We start from the raw sequence: 22,906 nt of genomic DNA, 5'->3' as shown, positions 1-22,906 counted from the left end.
CTGGCTTCCGACTTCCTCCCCTCCGGTCCCGCCCCCTCCCCGTTGCTAAGGCCTCTGTTGCCTGGTTACCGGGAGGCCCAGGCCGTCAGCCTTGTTCCAACTCCGCCGTTCTAGCCGGGGCTGCCCTCTCTCTGGTGCGGCTTGGGCGTCCCGAGCCCAGCGAGCGCGGGAGCAGGAGAGGCAAGGCCACCCCTTACAGTTCTTGAATACAGTTGCCGTATGAAAAAAGGCTCCAAATACTTTGTTGGCCCCAAAGCTGGCAGGTGAGTACTTCAAATTGAAAAACAATTCCAAGCACAACTCCAACTCCAATCCGTCTCCCAAATCCATTTCCTTCACCCAACAAAATTTACAGAACCGACCGACCTCTAGAAACAACTCCAGAGCGAAAACAAATAAATAAGTAAGTAACTTCCATTTAGGTTAATATGTGTAACTGGAAAAGGCTAGTCAGTAAGCATAGAGGACAGGCTGCCTCTGATCTCAAGCTACTGAGGAGAATCGTTATCAAAATGTTAGCATTTTTTTCTGAGGTGAGGGGATTATGGACCACTTTTGTTTTCTTCTATTTTGCTGGTCTGTATTCCCAGCAATGAGTATGTATTACATCCATAATAAAGGTTTTTTTTGTTTCGTTTTTTGTTCTTTTGCGGTACGCGGGCCTCTCACTGTTGTGGCCTCTCCCGCTGCGGAGCACAGGCTCCGGACGCGCAGGCTCAGCGGCCATGGCTCACGGGCCCAGCCGCTCCGCGGCATGTGGGATCTTCCCGGACCGGGGCACGAACCTGTGTCCCCTGCATTGTCAGGCAGACTCTCAACCACTGCGCCACCAGGGAAGCCCTGTTTTGTTTTGTTTTGTTTTGTTTTGTTTTGTTTTTTGCGGTACGCGGGCCTCTCACTGCTGTGGCCTCTCCCGTTGCGGAGCACAGGCTCCAGACGCGCAGGCTCAGCGGCCATGGCTCAAGGGTCCAGCCGCTCCGCGGCATGTGGGATCTTCCCGGACCGGGGCACGAACCCGTGTCCCCTGCATTGGTAGGCAGACTCTCAACCACTGCGCCACCAGGGAAGCCCTGTTTTTTGTTTTTTAACATGCTGAGAAAGGCAACAACCCTGGGAGAAGATGAGGCTGGACCGGGATCAGAAGTGTTCTGATTCAGAAGTAGCTGCTCCTTGCATCTTATTACATCACCGTCGCCTGTTCTAGGAGCAGAGTAGAGGGACAGAGGACAAATGCACGATGGCAGTTATGGCTTCACCCTCGCCCCTGCCTGGGGAGTCAGAAGAAGGGGGTCAGATGGGGCTTGTGATATGACAGTGCCCCTGCTCTCTGCTTCCTCCTGACACTGGTTGTGCAGGTCGCTAGGGTACCACTGTTCCCGCTCAGCTTTGGGCAGGTTACTTCTCTCCTCGTCCAACCATATCTACTCCAAGATGGCTGTGAGGATTAGATGAAATAACATAGGTAAAGCATCTGGTATATTCCACCCGCCTCTCTCTCTCTTCTAGAAATCTCTTCACCCATCCTGTACTTGGCACAAATGTTTCCTCTCAAACAAAACCTAAAGAATTGGCTGGTGTGACTATGCCGGGGAGGGTTAATTTTATGTGTCAACCTGACTGGGCCAAGTGATGCTGGGAGAGCTTGTAAACATTATTTTCGGGGAGCGTCTCTGAGGGTGTTTCTGGAAGAGATTGGCATCTGAAGTGGGAGAATGAGTAGAGCAGATAACTCCCATCAAGGCAGGTGGGCATGATCCGATCCACTAGGGTCCTGAATAGAACAAAAAAGGCAGAGGGAAGGTGAATTTGCTCTCGTTTCGAGCTGGGACATCCAACCTTTCCTGCCCCCTGGACATTGGCGCTTTTGATCCTCAGGCCTTTGGACCAGCTCTCCTGGGTCTTCAGCTTGCAGACAGCAAATCATGGGACTTCTTGGCCTCCATAATCATGTGAGTCAATTCCTTTGATATCTATGTTATATAAATATCTATATACAAATATGAATATATCTAAAATATATTTTAAATAAAAAATATAGTATATATAATGTATAGTGATATTAATATTTATTGTATGGTGTATAATATAAAACTATTTTAAAATCTACATAAATATAATACATAGTATAAATATAAATTATATTTAAATATACTTGTATTATAACATAAGTATAAATATAATATATATATGTAAATACTATTGGTTCTGTTTCTCTGGAGAACCTTACTATAAAAACCATAAACTGGGCTTTATTCAACTGTCATGGTGGTGAGAGCCATGCTGCTAAGGGGCTTTTGCATTAGAAACATGATGTCACCACCTCCTTGAGATGGAAGATGCAAACAAAACTTGACCAAGTTCTCATAAAACTGTGTGCACTTGCTGTCCAGTTTGCCTGGAGTGCAAATTTCTTCTGTGTGACATTCTATCTTATATTCATGAGGTTATCTATTGTGGGCCTCCCCAGTGGATTGTAAGCTCATTTGAGTTCCTCACCACTGTACTCCTGGTGCCTGGAACAGTGCCCGTCTCAAAGGAAGCACTCAATTTATAATTGTTTGATGAAGGAATGAATGAATGCTAATAGCTAATGTTCATTAGGCAGTTACTATGGGCCAGACAGTGTTCTAAGTGCTTTTACATTCTGTATGCATATTCAGTTGTTGCCGTGAACCCAGGCCACTATCATTATCGGCCCCATTTCATAGGTGTGCTAAGTAACTTGCCCGTGTTCTGACTTGGTGTAAGAGGCAGAACTGGATCTCACCAAGATGGTGTGATTCTATAGCCCAAGCTCTTAGCCACTCTGGTGGTGGCTGGTGTGGTCGCTGGACCAGCAGCGGCAGCATCTCCTGGAAACTTGTTAGAAATGCTCATTATTCTTCCCCCCCACCCCAAAACCACTGAATCTGAAACTCTAGGGGTGGGCCCAGCTCTCCGTGTTGTAACAAGCCCTCTAGGGGATTCTGATGCGCTCAAGCTTGAAAACCACCGCCTTATATTCTACTGCTTCTTAGTCTTCGAGCTCCTCAGGACCTCACTTTCTAAGAAAAAGAATGGGTACTAAAATGAGTTTTCTGGAAAAACAAAGGTGTCCTAGTAAATGTTATTTGTGTGTGGTTTTGCTTCTGTCTGTTTTGCTATTAACTGAAGGTATAGTTCTTTAGGCAACTTAATATCTCTTTGGACCTCAGTATTGGCATTCGTAAAATGGGTGGGGCTGAACTAGAGAGAGGGTTAATGTTAAAAGCACCAGAGGATTTTTTAAAATTCCAGTGCCAGAAGTCCAGCCAGACCAATTAAATGTGGCCTGGGGGTGTGACCCGGCAGTTGGCATTATAAAAGGTTCTCAGTTGATTCTGATATTCAGCCAAAGTTGAACTACTGCCCTAGGCTAAGCCAATCACAGCAAACCTAGTCCCCTGATTGGCTTAAAGTGTGAGCCTGTGATCCAGTTCTGCCCAATGAGATGTAAGAGAGAGTGGTGGTGGAGGGAAGGGGCATGTGGGAAACTTTTCTCATTACTTTGCCGATCTTTGCACTAGATGATCTTTAGCTTTTCTCCCAGTGACAAAACTCTATCACTTTAAAGAGAAAGAGGGAGAGAAGACCTGAGTTCCAAGCTCACATGTCTTACAAGTAGCCTGAAGTTAATATATAAAGGAAGAGGGTTGGTTGGACACTATGCCCTGCCTCAAGGGGGCAGAGCTTATACATGAAAGATTTAAGCAGAAAAGGATTGTAGCAATGAAATATTGGCTAGCTCACAGTCAGTTAGAATTCTGGAGACCCCGGCTTGGAAAATGGAACAGAGACAGGCCGTGGAACTGAAACCATGGTCAAAATTACTCCATGGAACGACACTAGTAAGAAAACTGTTTTTGCTGCCGACTTTCAGAGGCTACTGCCCGCCCACCCCACGCTGACCCTACAAACTGGATGTTGCTTTAACCATGTCTGCTGTCAGAAAGAATTCAGTTCTCTCCTGTACTAGAGTCTTCCTAAAGCTAGTGCCACATTAGAAACCTGGGGAGGGACTTTCCTGGGGATCCAGCGGTTAAGACTCCACGCTTCCACTGCAGGGGGCGCGGGTCCGATCCCTGGTCTGGGAACTAAGATCCTGCATGCCGCGTGGTACAGCCAAAAATTAAAATAATAATATTAATAATAAAAAATAATAAAAATAAAAACCTGGGGAGACATGCCTAATTGACCAGGCCTGGGTCACATGCTAGTAAGTACCAGGTATATAGCTTGAGTAGTGGGAAGTGACATCTGCCTGCCACCAAGACTTGTGAACTGGTGACATCCCTGAATATAGGAGAGGGATTGCAGCCATAAGGATCACAACTGTCCACTACACCAGTACTCAGCCGTGAGGGACAGCAACCAAATGGTGCCAGCTCTTCTGATTTTTCAAGAGAAACCAGAAACTGGGATTTGTATGTGAAATTCTTGTATGGTAAACATTGACAACTAATTAAAAAAAGTCTGCTGGCCAAGCAAAAACACCGTCAGAGCCCTTGTGACTTTTGATTTCTCAAGGACAGAGGATCAGGCAAAAGATATAGCGATTCCTTCTTACGCTCTGCCTAGATGTTAGACCTTCTGGAGGATTAAGGCAAATCAAGCTGCTCTCTCCATGTGAATTGTGACATTGATGAGCACAGGCACAAACTTTTCTTATATAATCAGAACCAGATTTGGAAATGCTTTAATAAAATATCAGGTCATGGAGATGGCAGGATCAGAGTTTGCAAACAAAATTAACAACAAAAGGCATTTTCTCTTAAAATTGGATTAGGGAAAGGGAACCCTGAATTTTATTATTCTCAGCTTTGGAACAAACTTGGCCTTGGACACAGCACTTACTGCCTTAGTTTATTTTTAAGACTTGTTCTTATGAGAGAATGGGATTCAGGCTATCTTTGGAAGAGGCTGGCAGAAGAAACTCAAACTGGGTCTTTCTCCTGAACATGTTTATACTGGTGAAATCATGTTTAAATGAAGAGCTAGGACTTGAAGGAGGGAAAAATCTCAAAGGGCAATTTGAAGAGTGTGTATAAGGGGAAGGGCCATCTTCTTTGGTGACCATGGCAAGATCATTGACTGACAAGGAATTTAAGTCCTCAGGTCTTTTGGGGGTACTTGTCCCCTACAACTAGTTTCTCTTGTCAGACGTCCAAAAATGCCCTACATCGGAACTTAGGGAAACTCATTCAGCATCCACTAAACATTTGTTGATTGAACAACTAATGAAATGGCTATTTACAGATTCCTGAATTTGATTCTCTTTAAGTTGAGATTGAAAGGATAACTCACATGAATTTGCTCCATGCCACTTGTGCTCAAAATTTTCAGTTTTTCTACATTAAATATATCTGGCTCAAGGTCCTCTACTGCTCCTTCCACAGGCCAAGGCAGTTTGGAAATTCAGTCTATTGGGGGTTGGGAGTTGGGTTTCTTCCCTTCTGTAGGGTCATTCAAGAAGTGTAAGAGGTTGTGGGGAAACAGGCCAGAAAATTTGGGGAAGGGCTCTTGGTCTTCAGTTATTTTTAATTTTTTTTTTTTTTTTTTTGCGGTACGCGGGCCTCTCACTGTTGTGGCCTCTCCCGTTGCGGAGCACAGGCTCCGGACGCGCAGTCTCAGTGGCCATGGCTAGCCGCTCGGCAGCATGTGGGATCCTCCGGACCGGGTCACGAACCCGTGTCTCCTGCATCGGCAGGCGGACTCTCAACCACTGCGCCACTGCAATTTTATATGGCTTGACTTACTACATTTTCCCATCTCAGAATAAGTGCCGCGCTCCAGATGGAACCCATGCTCCCTGCAATGGAAGCGCAGAGTCCTAGCTGCTGGACGGGGGAAATTCCCATGGGTGATTACCTTTAGTTCCTTACCTCTGTGTGTGTCTTCTCCCTGGTGGTCACTTAGGAGTCTGGGGAGACATGAATAAATTATCTTGTTTTCTTGTTCTGATGTACCATATTATAGGCTTGGAAGAACTTTCTAATCTCACTAATTGTTTTTAAGAAACAACGATTTTGATTTTGCAAATTTTACCACACCGAGTTCTCCACAATCGGGTACACCAAGATCTTACCACTGCAACCCTTCCTGGTGTTAAGCAGATGGATAATTTTGAAATATGTACGTATGGAATTAAGTTTTGTGACTATCCAAATACGCCAACCACTTCCACGGCATTTGGAATTATGCAGTGGAAAACATTTCCAATGATGCCCTTTTATGTGTTAATTTTGCAAAATTTATTCTCAATTATAATTTCAAATCACCTGAGCAACAGAAGAAAATCAGAAGTTGTATCAAAACCAAGAACTTATTTGAATTTAGCATTAAGAAAACATTTTTAATTAATTAATTGGCACAAGTTGAAGATAACCCGTATTTAACAAGCCAGTTCTGGTTGACATTTGCCAAAATATGACATATTGAATATGTTCTCTTTATTCAATACCCCTTAAATTAAATTGTGAAAAAAAATTAAAGCAAAGGGTATAAAATAATTTACTTCCATGAGACTCAGGAAAATTTAATTAGATACCCCTTTAACTAAGAAATTTAGTTCTGTAAAATGTTTTTTAAATCTGTACTTTAAATGACCTTTAAATTTCAAGACTTTTTCAAGATACAGTTGTCCAGTCCTCATATTCATGAACATGCCAGATATTTTAATTTCCTGCACATCTGCCAAGTCTCTTCAGTTTAGAACAAGATTTAATTCTAAGGTGCCTCCCTTTTTAAAAAACACACTTTCTCCTAAGTCAAAAGAATTTTTTAAAATATATTTTGAAGAAGCCCATAGGCTGCAACTAAGACCCAGCACAGCCAAAAAAAAAAAAAAAAAAAAAAGACTCTAAGGCATTGTCTAAAATAGTACAAAAGCCACTGGTTGAAAATGTTAAAAAAAATTCATAATAAAAAGATACATTGTTAATATATATATATTAACCATCTATATCTTTGAAACACTTAAGATATTTTCAGATTTAAAAATCCTCCTCCAGACTGACTTGGGGCAGCCTTGGCTCTTCAGTACTACTCTCTTGCTGTACTTTTCAACATTACATTGATTTTAAATACACTTTTTTTTTTTTAAATCACATTGCCATTGAACTTGGGCCAAATACTGTGAAAGAGTGAGTTTAGGGGCATTGGAGGAATGGGATGAAATGTCTATAAATAGCAGTTCTCTGTGTAGCATGCACTGTATAATAAAGTGTGTGTAACTCTGCCATGCCACGTAAATAATGACAGTGACTTGCATTTTCTTATTACTCTTCGTCCTCGAATTGAATCTGTGGTCTTTTGCCAGTATTAAGGTCTATTTCTCACTTCCTTACATCTCCCAGGGTCCCTACTATGATGGGAGTGGGTAGTCGACAGTCCCTTTGTTCAGCACACAGATCTTAACGACAGGTACACACCCAGCTGCGTTTTTGCCTCTGCCTTTTCAGTCTCACAAACCCAAAGGCAGTATGGTTCACGGCTGGACCAATGCCGAACAGAGCCAGGCCAGTGTAACTACACTTCCGTCACCTCTTTATTAACACCCTTCTCTCTTTTTAAATCCCAATGACCCCGGAGATTCTAGCCCAAGGCAATGACGCTAGACTCCAAGTAGGGAGAATTAGGAAGGATTCCAGAAGAAGAAATATCTTTAAAATTTTACCAGCCTGGAGGGCCTATTATTAATGTGACATTGAGAATAAACTGGACTTATTTTCTACTCTAGACTCATCACAAAGGACCAAGGGGGATGTTTTTCCTGCAAAGCAGTTACATCTTAGAGTCCTGGGGTGCTGAGCTTGCCTTGCTCAAGGGAGCTAGGATGCCTAGGACCTTAGGGACTTGAGTGAATGATCAAGATTCCACGCCCTTAGAGGGGAAGGGGTGCGAGTGCGTGTGAGAGAGGAGTGGCCAGGCTCCCTGAAGGTCCACACTCGGGATGCAGAGCGGCGGTGGGGAGCAAGATGGCGGGAGAGAGATATACTATGCAAGCCAGCTTATCAACTGAAATGCGCACACAAACTGCCTGGAGAACTTGTTACAATGGAAGTCTGATTCAGGAGGTCTGGAGTGGGTCCAGAGACTCTGCTTTTCTAACAGGCTCCCTGCTAATGCCCATACTATGGGTCCTGGGCCTCACGTGGAGCGGTAGTGGGTAAGGAGGAGGAGGTGGGAGGACTTGGAAGGAGGGGGCACAGGAAAGTCTAAACTTCATACTCTGTGGTGCTGGGAGGAACGACAAAAGTTCTGGGTGGCTGAGTTGTACGCTGAGGGAAAGGACACTATTATCAACAGAACGGTCCATCTTCAAAGGGATCATTCCAGTCTGTACAAAGAGCATCTATGCCAACAGACTATGTAAAGAACTGAAGACTGGGGCTTCCCTGGTGGCGCAGTGGTTGAGAGTCCGCCTGCTGATGCAGGAGACGCGGGTTCGTGCCCCGGTCCGGGAGGATCCCACATGACACGGAGCGACTGGGCCCGTGAGCCATGGCCACTGAGCCTGCGCATCCGGAGCCTGTGCTCCGCAATGGGAGAGGCCGCATACTGCAAAAATAAAAAATAAAAAATAAATAAATTGCTGTTTAGAAAATAAACAAGCAAATAAATAAATAAAGGTAATCCCCCAGATCCTAAGGGGAGTTGAATTTAACTTAAGCTTTAATGTTAATCAAGTGAAATTGTGCCTTCTCACTTGAAACTGTTAGGTGCTGAATAATGACAGTGACATTTAAACGCAGCCCTAAGCGTATTTATATTAGGAAAATACCTTGACATCTTTAGTCTAAGTGTTATAAACTATCCTAATAGTAGTTATTAAGTTATCCTAAACTGTCGTTAATAAACTTCCCCCTTTGATTTGTAGCAACTTTATAAACAGAATGGGTGCTATGTATTTAGTTGGGTAAAGCAACTGCAGTAGATGGCCTGCAAAGATGGCTGCCAACAATTCCTCCTGTCCCTGTGGATGGGGCCTCTTCCCCTCTCAAGAGGTGGAATCTATTTCTTTACTCCTTGGAGGCTGGCCTTTGACTTGCTTTGACCAATGGAATGTGGCAGAATCTGGTGGAAATACTATTCTGGGACTTCCAAGCTGAGGCCTGGAAGTTTCCACTTTAACCAGAGTGGGACACCATCTGCCATGTCTAGAAGTCCAGGCTGTCCTGCTGGAGAAAGAGGCCAAGGCAGGGGACTCCGGGAACTCAGCTGACAGCTAGGAGGCCCCATGCACACTAGGGAGTCCAGCCAGCCCCACAAGGAAGGAGGCCCAGCCATGCAGTCCCCAGTCGTTCAAGCCATTCCAGCTGAAGCATCAGCCCTGTGAGTGAGACCAGCGTGGGTCCTCCAGCCCCACATGAATGCACCCCAGCCGGCACTGCAAGGAACACAGATGAACTGCCCCTCTGAGCCCTGACAGAGTTCCTGACCCACAGACTCAGGAACAAATTAAACAATTGTTATTTTAAGCCATTGCGTTTAGGTGTGGTCTGTCATGCAGCAGTAGATAAGTGCTACAGTGACAATTCTCCAAATCCTTAAAATTGGGATTTACCAACTCTTTAAACTTCCTTGGAGGCTGAGAAGAAAAGCCAGGTAGAATATCCATTAACCAAAGCTGACATAACTAAGAGAATTTTTTTTTCTTTCTTTCTTTCTTTTTTTTTTTGACCGCAACCCAGCTTGCAGGATCTTAGTTCCCTGACCGGGGATCAAACCTGCACCCCCTGCATTGGAAGGGTGGGGTCTTAACCACTGGACTGCCAGGGAATTCCCTAAGAGAAATTTTAAAAGTCCTTTTGAAAAAGCTTTGTGACTGTGCTCATACACTATTTCAGTGGCTGATGTTTCTGTCACGGAGAGTGACTTATTTATAAGTTAGCTAACGTGTAACCTTGACTAGAGCAATGACAAAAGTAGTCACTTTAATACTTATCTAATTCTTACTTGGTATTACGTTAAGGAGAAGTTCCAAGTAAGCTATGAGTGAGGATGAACAGTATTACAAATACTGCTGCCGCATCCTAGGCTGCAAGTATTATCTGTATAAAGTACACAGTGTACTTGTGTAGCAATAGAATGTTTATATGCATATATTCCTAGATCTAAGACCAAAAGTAATTTATCTAGGCCTAAAATAAGTTTGAAGCAAGTTAGAATTTTCGTTCAAATTGTAGATGTGACTTGCATTACTAGTACTGAATTTTTAAAAACTTAGCTACCTAGTGTTACCAAGTTTGCCAGTCTTTTGACAACAGTTTTTATGGAAACATTGCTAGCAGTTTTGTCAACCTCAAGATTTTTTTTTATCTGCAAGACTGGGTTAGATTTTTTTTTTTTTAAAGAAGAGCATTTAAATTAGCAGGTGACATATAGATCAAATACTAACTATATTTGGTGCCTGTTCACTAGGAAATTACAAAAAAAAGATAGGATAGGAGCTGAAAAAGAGCCAATAATAAGAGCCAAATACTAAGGGAAAAAAAGAATGTTTTATACTGAGAAATTATTAGCATAAGGCATCTTGCTCTGTAATGTAACTTGTAAATGTAAGAGAACAGGAGAGAGGTGGTAAATATACAGAAAATAAGAGGAGAACAAAGTGACTTAAAAAAATAGACTCATGCATACAGAATGAGGGAAAGATCTGAAAACTAGTCCACTGGGTTTCCATTTTGGGCAATATTCTGGACTAGATAATCTAAAAACTTTCCCACATTTGATAGTCAACTAGAAATACTGGAGAAAATAGAGATAATCTTCTGTAGTCAGAAAAAGAGGGTATGAAATCCACAGTAGTGGGAGGAGGTCTTTGATTTTTAAAGCTGCCAAAGGAAAGAGGGGGGAGTTCCCTGGCAGTCCAGTGGTTAGGACTCCGCACTCTCATTGCAGAGGACCCAGGTTCAATCCCTGGTTGGGGAACTAAGGTCCCACAAGACGTGGAGCACGGCCAAAAAAAAAAAGAAAAAGAAAAAAAAACCACCCCAAAACCAACCAGCCAAACAAACAAACCAAAGGACAGAGGGGACAAAGTTTGGGGGGAATTAGAACTATGGCCTCCACACAAACAAGGACCCTCAAAGAGCTCCACTATTATGGAAGGGAGTGGGGTTCTAGAAAAATCTGCCCAGCCAGCATAGGGCAATAACTCGGATGTTTATCTCTCCTTAGGTGGGCCTGGGTGGGCAAGAAATGTCCCCTCTGAATTTGTCACAATACGACTGTATTCACATAGGTTTGGGTTTTAATTTATACTGTGGGGAACCGCCAAGCGAAGAAAGTAGCTAAACACAAGCTCTGGAAGGACAAACCTTCAGCCTTGACATACAGAATTCCCACAAATAAAGATCAACTCGTTTGAAATTACAAAACACACAAGGAAACAATTCACCATGAGCAAGAGACAAAAGAAACAATAAACAGCAAGATAGGTTGCCAATTGCTTCAGATAATTATATTTTTAAAGATGTTAAAATAAATTGGATCACATCTATTTATACAGCATAGGGAAATATAGCCATTATTTGGTAGTAAGTTTAACTGGAGTATAATCTGCAAAAATATTGAATCACTGTGTTGTACAGCTGAAACTAATATAATATTGTAAATCAATTATATTTCAATAAAAATTAATTAGTAAAATAAAACTGACTAATTTTAAAATAAAATTTAAAAAAATAAATTGGATCACAGTGATTAAAGCCGTAAATAAATGAATAAAAACCACGAGAAAAGAACGACTCTTAAAATAGATAAGGTACTTTTAAAAAAGAAAGTAGGGTGCCTGTATTTTGGTAAGCGATCTTTCTCTTTTTTTATCACTGTCAGTGGAACCAAATATTCAACATGAGACTGTACCTACGCATTTGTGTATTAACTAGAAGCAGTAAAATTTCCCCGTGAGTCATTCTTCATCACCCTTTCAGCAAACATTTATTGACAACTGCAGTGGGCCACCAACTGTGCTATGCCTTGGAGGTACAGCAGGTAAAGGAGAAAGACCCTCAAGTGGATGAGAGAGAAGGGCAGGCAACACAGACGCTGAGTAAGTTAATTACTAGTGTGATGCACGTCCCCAGGGTGAAAGAGAGTAAAGGGAGACCCCAGGCTGGGAGGAGCCAGGAAGGACCCTGAGGAAGTGATGTTTCAGCAGAAACTGAAGAATGAGTAAAATTTACCCAGATCCAGACAGGCTTGTGCAGTGGAGAGTCTGCAAGAAGACCACTAAGGCGGAATGAAGAAAGCCCATGGGGGTGTGGAATGTGTGTGTAGACCATCACCACTCAAGGCTGATTCTGGACGAGGGGCCAGCTTCTGAAAATCTTCACGCTAGGCCAGGCAGTTGGGATTTGGATTTATCCTGCAGGGCCTTGGGGAAATTTGGGAGAGGAGAGATCATCAAACTCATGCTTTGGAAAGATCACTCTGGGGACGAGGTGCCCAATGGTTTAGTAAAAGGTAGAGCTGTCATTCCTCAAGGTTGTAACCAGGACTTGAGCTGCAAAAGGAAGTTCCTATCCTGCAAGTTTGGGGAGGGGGGAACACTTGAAACAATTTTAACGAGCATCAATAGGGAAATGAAACAGTTAAGAGGAAGTGAGCTTGGCAATATATCTATTGTGCCTTCCTAAATGGAAAAGCAAGCATAAGAATAATCTGCAGACCATGCTCCCATTTTTTCAAAAAGGGAAACAAAACCTAAAACTGCCCCTGTACTTGTGTGCATAGTAAAAATATATATTAGTGTGAAAAATAGTCTGAAAGAGCTACCAGCCTCCTCTTCTGGTGTTTCTGGTTTCTATCCTCGATAGGTGGGGGAAAACAATAACAATGATATCTCCTTTTTTCACATTCACCGCTAATTGTCTAAATTGATGAAAAGAGAGAAAAACTTAAAATTACTCCTAGGTCACTATCATGATCCCCTCACTGGAAAGTGAGCTCCCCGGAAGTAAACAACGTGTTCTATTTATCTTTGAATTTCTGCAGTGGGCAGCACATAAATGCCCAATAAAAGTGTATCGGAGGGTTTCCCTGGTGGCACAGTGGTTAAGAATCCGCCTGCCAATGCAGGGGACACGGGTTTGAGCCCTGGTCCGGGAAGATCCCACATGCTGTGCAGCAACTAAGCCTGTGCCCCGCAACTACTGAGCCTGTGCTCTAGAGCCCGTGAGCTACAACTACTGAGCCCGCGTGCCACAACTACTGAAGCCCATGTGCCTAGAGCCTGTGCTCTGCAACAAGAGAAGCCACCGCAATGAGAAGCCCGTGCACTGCAGCGAAGAGTAGCCCCCGCTCGCCGCAACTAGAGAAAGCCCGCGCGCAGCAACAAAGAACCAAAGCAGCCAAAAGTAAATAAATAAAATAAATAAATTATTTTTAAAAAAAAAGTGTATTGGGGACTTCCCTGGTGGTCCAGTGGTGAAGACTGTGTGCTTCCACTGCAGGGGGTGCAGGTTCGGTCCCTGGTTGTGGAACTAAAACCCCACATGCCGCGAGGTGTGGCCAAAACACACAAACCCCGCCCCCCCAAAAGTGTATTGGATGCAAGAAGGAGAATATGGGAATTGGGAATGCCCTAAAAGTTATGAGGAAACCAGCAAGAGATGACTTTTTTGGGAATTAAATTCAACAAATATTTATTGAGCCCTTGTCGTGTGCCACCCTGAGCTGGCACATAGGGTGAAGAGAGGCAGTTGTGTTTAGCAACCTAAAGACCTAAATTAGCAACAAGCAAAGAAGGATTAGAGAGACATGGTCAAGGGCACAAGCTTTGGAGTCAGGCAGACCCGGATTTGAATAAGGAGTCTTCCACTCACCGGCTGTTTGACCAGAGGCGAATAGCTCAATCTTTTTGGGCCTCTCGCTCCTCTGCAAAATAAGGATTGTAAAAATAGTGCCTGCCTCAGAGAACCGTTGAGAGAAATAAATGAGATAATCATGTCAGGCACTTACCACAGTGCTTGGGATAGAGTAAGCTCTCCGTCCACGCGAGGTGTTACTGTACATAAATGTAGGCATCAAGTTCATTGTATCTGTTTGGTGTTAATCTCACCAGCTACTCTAGAATATCCGTCTCTTTGGTGACTTTGGTAGGCAGGATAATGGCCTCCCAAAGATGTCCACTTCCTAATCCCCGGAACCTGTGACTATGTTACCTGACATGGCAAGCGGGACTTCACAGATATGATTAAATTAAGGATCTTGCGATGCGGAGATTATACTAGATTATCCCAGTGGGCCCAGTGTAATCACAAGAGTCCTTATAAGTGAGAGAGGGAGGCAGAGGAGTTAGAGAAGGATGTGACAATGGAAGCAGAGGGCAGAGTGATGTGATTGCTGGCCGGGGGCCACAAGCCAAGAATTGTGGGCAGTCTTTAGCAGGCAGAAAAGTCAAGGAAATGTATTCTCCTCTAGAATCTCCAGAAGGAGCAAAACCCTGCCAACACCTTCACTAGCTCAGCAAGATATTTTTGAACTTGCAGTCTTCTGAACTGTAAGATAATAAATTTGTGTTGTTTTTAGCCACTATGTTCGTGCTAATTTGTTATAGCAGCCATAGCAGACTCATACGGTAAGGATGGGCCCTGGAGATGGTCCAGACCCTCTTCAAGGAAGGACTTGCTGTCCAGCTGCTGGGAGCATGACCTGGAGACAGACTCTGCTTGTCAGCTTCTTTGGGATCAGCCTCAGCTACAGAGAGCCGCCTCCTCCAACTTCATGTCCTTTCTGGGGGAGCTCACACGTAGTAATTGAAGAAGGCAGGGATGAGAGAAACTATCCTTGAGGAGTGAGGTTAGAACAGTATTTTTGGGCATGCAGAGACTTGAAAAAAATTGCCTCCCATTTACCCTCTTTTCGTAAGCTTTTGGAAATGTGTTCCAACAAAATGATAGAGTAAAGTGAGAACGAGAAGGACAAGACTCCAGGGAAGGGGAGATTTTAAATGGGCGAAAATAAAGGGAATTCCAAGGACAATGGCCAAGAGATGATTCAAAATGACAGCTGTGTAGCAGTCCCCAAAGAGCAACTTGTCCAGATTGGAGCAAGAAAACAGACTCTGGGAGGAGGTCTCTGGGAAATAGATGAAACTGATTCTTTGAATGTAGAGAACATTTTGTTGATAGGCCTATGGCAGAGATGTCAGAGCACTTGGAGAATTACTTAGAAACAAAAGTAAGAAAACCAGAGACATAAAAAAACCAAGTTAGTTATTAATTCTAGGAAAAGCAAAGAGTCGTATAGGAAAGGAGGCATAGTCAGAGTGCATGTACTTGGTTTGGCAGTAAACAATATTTGTGTGGTTGTAAGAAAAACCTAACGCAAACATTTTCCACTCTCAAAGTGCTATGTAATGATGTCGGAGAGATAGGAGGAGGGTAATGGGGAGTGATGTTCGTGTGGGAGAAATGAGCCAATAAACATTCTAAACTTGATAAATCAAGAAATGTCAGTATAAGTTTCTCATTGAGAAGGGTGGTAGTAAGTACCAGGGGAAAAGATATAAGGGTTGAAGGTGGTTGCCTTTAACGAACAGGACCTGAAAGGTGAGATGGGGAAGGGTAGGATAGAGGGGTCTTTTAAATTAAGTGCCTTTCAAGTGTATTATTTCGTTTTTTTCTTTTTTTGGTTTTTTTTGGCTGCACCGCGTGGCCAGTGGGATCTTAGTTCCCCGACCAGGGATCAAACCCACGCCCCCTGTAGTGGAAGCGCCGATTCTTAACCACTGGACCACCAGGGAAGACCCTCAACTATATTATTTTGAATAAATCATATAATACTTTGAAGAAGTGATATGTACTATCATATATTTGACTACAATAATAAGTAAGTGAATGATATATATATATTTTTTGCGGTATGCTGGCCTCTCACTGTTGTGGCCTCTCCCGTTGCGGAGCACAGGCTCCGGACGCGCAGTCTCAGCGGCCATGGCTCACGGGCCCAGCCGCTCCGCGGCATGTGGGATCTTCCCGGACCAGGGCATGAACCCGCGTCCCCTGCATCGGCAGGCGGACTCTCAACCACTGCGCCACCAGGGAAGCCCGTGAATGATATTTTGAAATGTAAAAAATTAATTAAAACTTGCTTTGGTGCACTCTTAGGAACAATTAGAATTGTCTCATGAAACTGAAGGCTTGGCAAAGTATTCTCAGCATAGGGGTCAAGCACATAGACTTTGGTTTTTTGTTCTTTTTAAATTTTTATGGGAGTATAGTTGATTTACCATGTTGTGTTAGTTTCTACTGTACAGCAAAGTGAATCAGTTATACATATAAATATGTCCACTCTTTTTTAGATTCTTTTACCATATAGGTTATTACGGAGTACTGAATAGAGTTCCCTGTGCTGTACAGTAGGTCTTTATTAGTTATCTATTTTATTTTTTTTGTTTTTGTTTTTGTTTTTGCGGTACGCGGGCCTCTCACTGTTGTGGCCTCTCCTGTCGCGGAGCACAGGCTCCGGACACGCAGGCTCAGCGGCCATGTCTCACAGGCCCAGCCACTCCGGCAGCATGTGGGATCCTCCCGGACCGGGACACGAACCCGTGTCCCCTGCATTGGCAGGTGGACTCTCAACCACTGCGCCACCAGGGAAGCCCTAGTTATCTATTTTATATATAATAGTGTGTATATGTCATCCCAGTCTCCCAGTTTATTCCTCCCCCCTCTCTTTCCCCCTGGTAACCATAAGTTTGTTTTCTACCTCTGAAGTACATAGACTTTGGAGTCTGACAGTCACTTTTTAGCCTCAGCTCTGCCATGTGCTGTGTGACCTTGGACAAATCACTTAACTTCCCTGAGCCTTGGTTTTTCTTGGCTACAGAATGGGGATATCAATAATATCCAAGTCACAGGAATGATTTGAGAATTAAATGAGACAAAAATAAGAACAATAATAACTAAGGAACTGTGCTAACCACTTTATACATGTTATCTCATTGAATCTTTATGACTTGCAAAATTTGTGAAGGGCATCATATCACAACGTCTAATTGTATAATTATTTTTTTTAATTAATTAATTTTTATTTTTATTTTTTTGGCTGCGTTGGGCCTTCATTGCTGCACGTGGGCTTTCTCTAGTTGCGGCGAGCAGGGGCTACTCTTCATTGCAGTGCGCGGACTTCTCATTGTGGTGGTTCCTCTTGTTGCAGAGCATGGGCTCTGGGCGCGCAGGCTTCAGTAGTTGTGGCGCACAGGCTCAGTAGTTGTGGCAGGCAGGCTCTAGAGCACAGGCTCGGTAGTTGTGGCACATGGGCTTAGCTGCTCCTTGGCATGTGGGATCTTCCCGAACCAGGGTTCAAACCTGTGTCCCCTGCATTGGCAGGCAGATTCTTAACCACTGTGCCACTAGGGAAGCCCAAATTGTGTAATTATTAATTGTTAAATGTTAGCAGTTTTCTGTTAGTATTTCAATGGGAATGAAGATGAATAGGAGATACAAAATGAAAAAAAGATAAACTCAGTAGCATTCTGCTTATTTTGAGACCAGATTTGCACTGTCCTCTGTCCTCCCATTACCCATAGTCTTGAACATGAAATAAAAAGAAAAATGTCCCCAGGGCATCAAAGTTCTGTTCAAAAGTATACCTTTTTGGTTTAGCACTGCATTCTTTTTTTAAATTGTGGTGAAATATACTTAACATAAAGTTTACCATTTTAACTGTCAGTGCACAGTCCAGTGACATAAGTACATTCGCATTGTCGTGCAACCATCACCACCATCCGTCTCCAGAACTTTTCACCTTCCCAAACTGAACCTCTGTACCCATTAAACAATAACTCCCCATTGCCCCTTCTCGCAGCCCCTGGTAACCATTATTCTACTTCTGTCTCTAGGAATTTGACTATTCTAGGTAATCAACATAAGTGCAATCATACAATAGTTGTCCTTTCATGTCTGGCTTATTTCACTGAGTATAATGTCTCCAAGGTTCACCCATGTTGTAGTATGTATCAGAATTTCATTCTTTTTTTTAAGGCTGAACAATGTTCCACTGTGTGAATAGACCACATTTTGTTTATCCATTCATCCACTGATGGACATTTGGGTTGTTTCTACCTTTTGACCACAGTGAATGATGCTGCTATGAACATTCATGTGCAAATATCTGTTTGAGTCCCTACTTTCAATTCTTTTGAGTTATGTGCTCAAAGTGCCATTCCTGGATCATACGGTAATTCTATGTTTGATTTTATGAGGACCCGTCATACTGTTTTTCCCAGTAGCTGTATCACTTTACATTCCCACCAGCAGTGCACCAGGGCTCCAGCTTCTCCACATGTTCACCAATACTTGTTCTGCACATACATTCTTGTGCCTGTACGGAAGAGATTCTGTTGTATAGATTTTTAGAAATAGAATTGCTAGGTCAAATGCATATGCCTTCCAGAAGGTTGTACCAATTTACACTCCCACCATTAGTGTATAGAAGTTCTTATTTGCCATTTCCTCACCCACCTTAGATAATATTGTACTTAACATTTGCTATGCAGATGGACAAAAAATAGCTGAGTGCTTCAATTTGTATTTTTCTTATTGCTACGGGAGTATCTTTTTGCATTGTTATTGGCTACCCATGTAATTTCACTATGGTTCAATCAGTTTTCTATTGGTGGCCACTTAGCTTTGTTACCAGCCCACTGCGTATATGAAATGACCAAAGAGGAGGGTGAATTTGGGAAGCTATTAGAAATGCGTCCAAAGACAATAAAATGACTACAGAGATACTCAAAATGATAACCCTGAGTCATCAAGTAGTTACACAGGATTTAGGAAGTAGAAAAGTGTTTGACAAAGAGTTCTATCAGAAGTGGTTTAAAATATGAAGGCTTGGTAATTTTTAAAAGCTACCATTTACTGAACATCAACCACGTGTCACCCTCTGTGTTAGGGGCTTTTCATACATCATTATGTCATCTTGGCTCGGACAGGCATCATCTCATTTTACAGTTGTGGAGATAGATTCTGGGGGTGTGCCCAAGGTCACAAAGCATAGTAGGTGAGTGGGTAGTGGATACCAACCCAAATCTATTTGTCGCCCTTGACAGTGACATCTGAAGTGGGTCCTGGAGCCTCGTGGAGATAGAAGTATGGACTGCCCGGACCATGACTCCCAGTGTCTTGAATATCCTGGGGCTTTTGATTTTGTTTTGTTCTTTTGTGAGTGTGTGTGCAAATCCAGAGTCAGTAAACTTTCAGACAAAGACCTGATTGCAGTTCTGTGCAAAGTGTGCTCCGTGACTTCACTAGGAGGGACTTAAGGGGCTGCTTAGATACAATATATGTATATATTTTAAAAGTGTAATGGAGATCACTTTTTTTTTAAATAAATTTATTTTTTTTTGGCTGCGTTGGGTCTTCGTTGCTGCGAGCGGGCCTTATCTAGTTGCGGCGAGCAGGCTTCTCATTGCGGTGGCTTCTCTTGTTGCAGAGTACAGGCTCTAGGTGCGGGGGCTTCAGTAGTTGTGACTCACGGGCTCTAGAGCGCAGGCTTAGTAGTTGTGGCGCACGGGCTTAGTTGTTCCGCAGCATGTGGGATCTTCCCTGACCAGGGCTCAAACCCGTGTCCCCTGCATTGGCAGGCAGATTCTTAACCACTGCGCCACCAGGGAAGTCCTAGATACAATATTAAATGGCACTGAATCCCCCAATGAGGAAGTTATTCCCCTCTCATTCCCTTGCAATCATTTCATGAAGGAGAAGGTCTCCACGTGATGCTAGAAAGACTGTAACACCTCTCCAACCCTTGCCGATTTTTTTTTCTTTTTTAAAGATGCTGCTGCAAATTCAGAGCTTCAGCTGGTAACAGTGTCTAGGTAGAATTTAATAACATTATTTTAAAAATTATATTTACTTTTATAGTTATCATCTAATTATGCAAGATACCTATTTTTTTCATTCACTCGAATGAAATAAATTTCCCTTTTAAAGTAAATTCACAGGCTTCCGATTAAACTGATTTTTTAAAATCAATTAAAAAAATAATAAAATAAATTCACTTTTGTAAAAACCGTGAGTCACTTTATAGAAAACTATAAGCATATGCTGTGTCAGATTGTAAAATAATTGGGCAAAAATTGTGCATAAAGATAATATTCAAATGAAGTTTTGGAGGCACTACTTTAGTGGATCCGTAACAGCAGTATTTGGGCTTCACGGGTATTGTTATTTGTTAAGTCTGTTCATACTTTTCTAGCTTTAGGGTACATCACGGCCCCATGGGATGCTTGTTAAAATGCAGATCCCCAGGACCTTAACCCCAGAGAGCCTCAGTAAGTCCCAGGTGGGATCTGAGATTTTGCAATTTTTTTTTGGCCGTGCCGCACGGCTTGCAGGATCTCAGTTCCCCAACCAGGGAATGAACACTGGCCACGGCAGTGAAAGCCCGGAATCCTAACCACTAGGCCACCAGGGAACTCTCTGGGATTTTGCAGTTCTGATGTAACTGGTCAGCCTGGGGCACTTGCAGAAATTCTGAACTGGATCTTCCAATTTTAGCCCAATACAGATTTAAAAAAAAAAAATGGGTTTGTGACAGTGCTACATGTGTGTAAACCTGCCATGCTACAAAAATGCTTTTGCCTTTGTGCTGCTATTGTGTTTCCAGGGGCAGAAGCAGTTATAACTAATGTTCAGGCAGCGTTCTAAGCACTTTACACAAGTTGAGTCACTGAATCCTCAGTGCCACCCCAGGAGGCAGACTATTATTACTCTTATTTTACAGGTGAGGAAACCCAGATCCAGAGAGCTGAAATCCCTTGAATAAGGTCACAGGGCCAGGAGGTGGCAGGGCTGGGATTTGAACCTGGCCATCCGGCTCCAGGTCAGTATTTTTCCCTGTAGGAGCCTCTTACCTCTCCTGGACCCCAGCTCTACTGTGTCATCCTATCAGGAAATCAGACTTTTTATTTAAAATCAGAAATATATTGATATTTGGATTGAATAAATAAACAAATTAATGACTAGGTGAATGTCCCAGGATTGAGGACGATTCCCCTTCTAGCTCATTTGAAACCGGGGACCGGGTCTGTCTTTAAAAACTAAAAGCCAACATTTGTACTTCTTTTGATGGAAAAAAAAAAGTGTTCTCAATTTACCAAGAAAACTAAACTGGTACCGATTCATCTGATTCTGTGCACAAAAAGCACAAGACAGGGGAAAACCTGTGATCTGTCCCACTCAACATTTCTAATTTTCTCCTCCATTTCTTCAGAGAAAAGGAAAGTCCAAAAATCGCAGACGAGACTTGTAAAGGACCTTCAGTTCCATTTTTCTGACTTGGGTACAAAGCGAGGCTCAATAAACTCCAGGTCTCTACCTTGCAGAAGGCAATCAAATACTGGATGACTTGAGGCTCATCCAGGATGACGTGGGCAATTTTGTTCCCTCACCACATGCATTTCTTTTTTCTTTTTCTTTTTTTTCCCCCAAGTCACAGATGGGTGCTGGAAGCTGAGCCAACACTGGGCCACCAGGCAAGTTGCAGACAGCTGTGGTGGGGTGTGAAGAGGAGGCATGTTCTGCTTTTATCGGCCAGACAGACAGCCCACGTGTGAACTGGAGGCGGTGGTGGGCTTCATCTCTGACCCGGGCACAACTGACCTCAGCAAAGGTCTGGTACCAAGGTAGGTAGCGTGCCTTGAATATGCACAGACTATGGAACAGGTTTTGTTTTTCCTGCCAGCAGATGCTTTTTTGCACCGTTGAATTGCTCTGGTGGAAGAGAGCTTTACAAGCAGGAGCACATGGAAAATGCATGGCCAGGATGTTAGCAATTGCGTCACAGTTGCACTTTGCAAAGGGGTGATCACTTTGAACAATGCACACACATTCACATGACAAACCATTAAGACTCCGGCGGGGGAAACAGCATGTGTTCGTTATCAGATGGCTTCCTTAGGCCGAAGCACACTGTGGACTGGAGCCCTTCACACCCATTAAACAAACGTGCGGTTAATGTCTCGATTTTATGAGGCGCTTTACATGTGCTTTTGATAATGAAGCAGTGGACTCCCCTCCAAAACAAAATAGATGATTTGCTCATGTGTTTCCAGCTGAGGAGAGCTTGTGTCTATAGGGGTAGATATTGAGAACAACAAAAGACATGTTAGTAACAACTACAGAGATTTTCAACTTGTGTGCAGTTTGCTCTATGACATCTGAGGCCAAAAGGGGGCGATTCTCTAAAAGGCAGCTGTAAAGCGGTAATTCTCAACTTTGGCTGCATGTTAGAATTAGCTGGAGAGCTTTAAAAAATCCCAATGCCCAAGTTGTGCCCCAGACCAAAGAAGTGAGAATCTCTTGGGGGCGGGTAGGACCCAGGCATCAATACTTTAAAAAGTTTCCTGGGTGATTCCCATGTGCAGCAAAGGTTCTGAATCACTGCTTGACCTTTTCAAAAGTCATATAGCATTTTGGGGGAAATGATAGTCCACTGATATCTCATTTACAAGGGGATGAAAATGGAAGTCACCATGTAGCGTGCCTGATTTCCAGACTTTATCATCTGCCTCTTTTCTAATTGTTTTGTGCAAGTATTGGAAAGCCTGTGTTTAGGGCCTCCGTGGGCCAGGCAGGTACTGCACAGGAGGGAAGGAGCCCAGGTGAAGGCTGGGGGCAAGGGGACTGGAGGGGACTGGAAGGCCTCAGCCTCAGAGTAAAGCGGCCCCTCCGCCCTCCTCCTGACATTGCCAGGGGCAGATGCGGTCTCAGTGGGGCCAGGCTTTCGAATTTTTCCAAATAAATTGCTCCCCTTTTAGATCTGTTTGCCACAAATTCAAATTTTAAAACTCCCTGAAGCCAAATGAAACTCACTGCAGGCCAAATTTGGCCCAGTGGGCTGGCTTTTAGTTCACCTAGTTTATATACCTTCT

General features: G+C 43.3%; 1 long non-coding RNA gene across 1 annotated transcript; it reads left to right on the top strand.

Annotated features, from left to right (window-relative positions):
• The first annotated feature begins 96 nt into the window (after positions 1–96).
• Positions 97–21,711, top strand: LOC307197043. The gene is made up of 4 exons (XR_013831310.1): positions 97–263; positions 1,876–1,949; positions 20,758–20,856; positions 21,466–21,711. It is a non-coding gene; the product is annotated as an uncharacterized lncRNA (long non-coding RNA).
• Positions 21,712–22,906: the final 1,195 nt, after the last annotated feature.

Source organism: Stenella coeruleoalba (genome assembly GCF_951394435.1).
Source record: "Stenella coeruleoalba genome assembly, chromosome: 14".
Lineage (NCBI taxonomy): Eukaryota > Metazoa > Chordata > Mammalia > Artiodactyla > Delphinidae > Stenella > Stenella coeruleoalba.
Note: the sequence above shows the minus strand (reverse complement) of the source record. Positions and strands in the feature narration are given on the sequence as shown.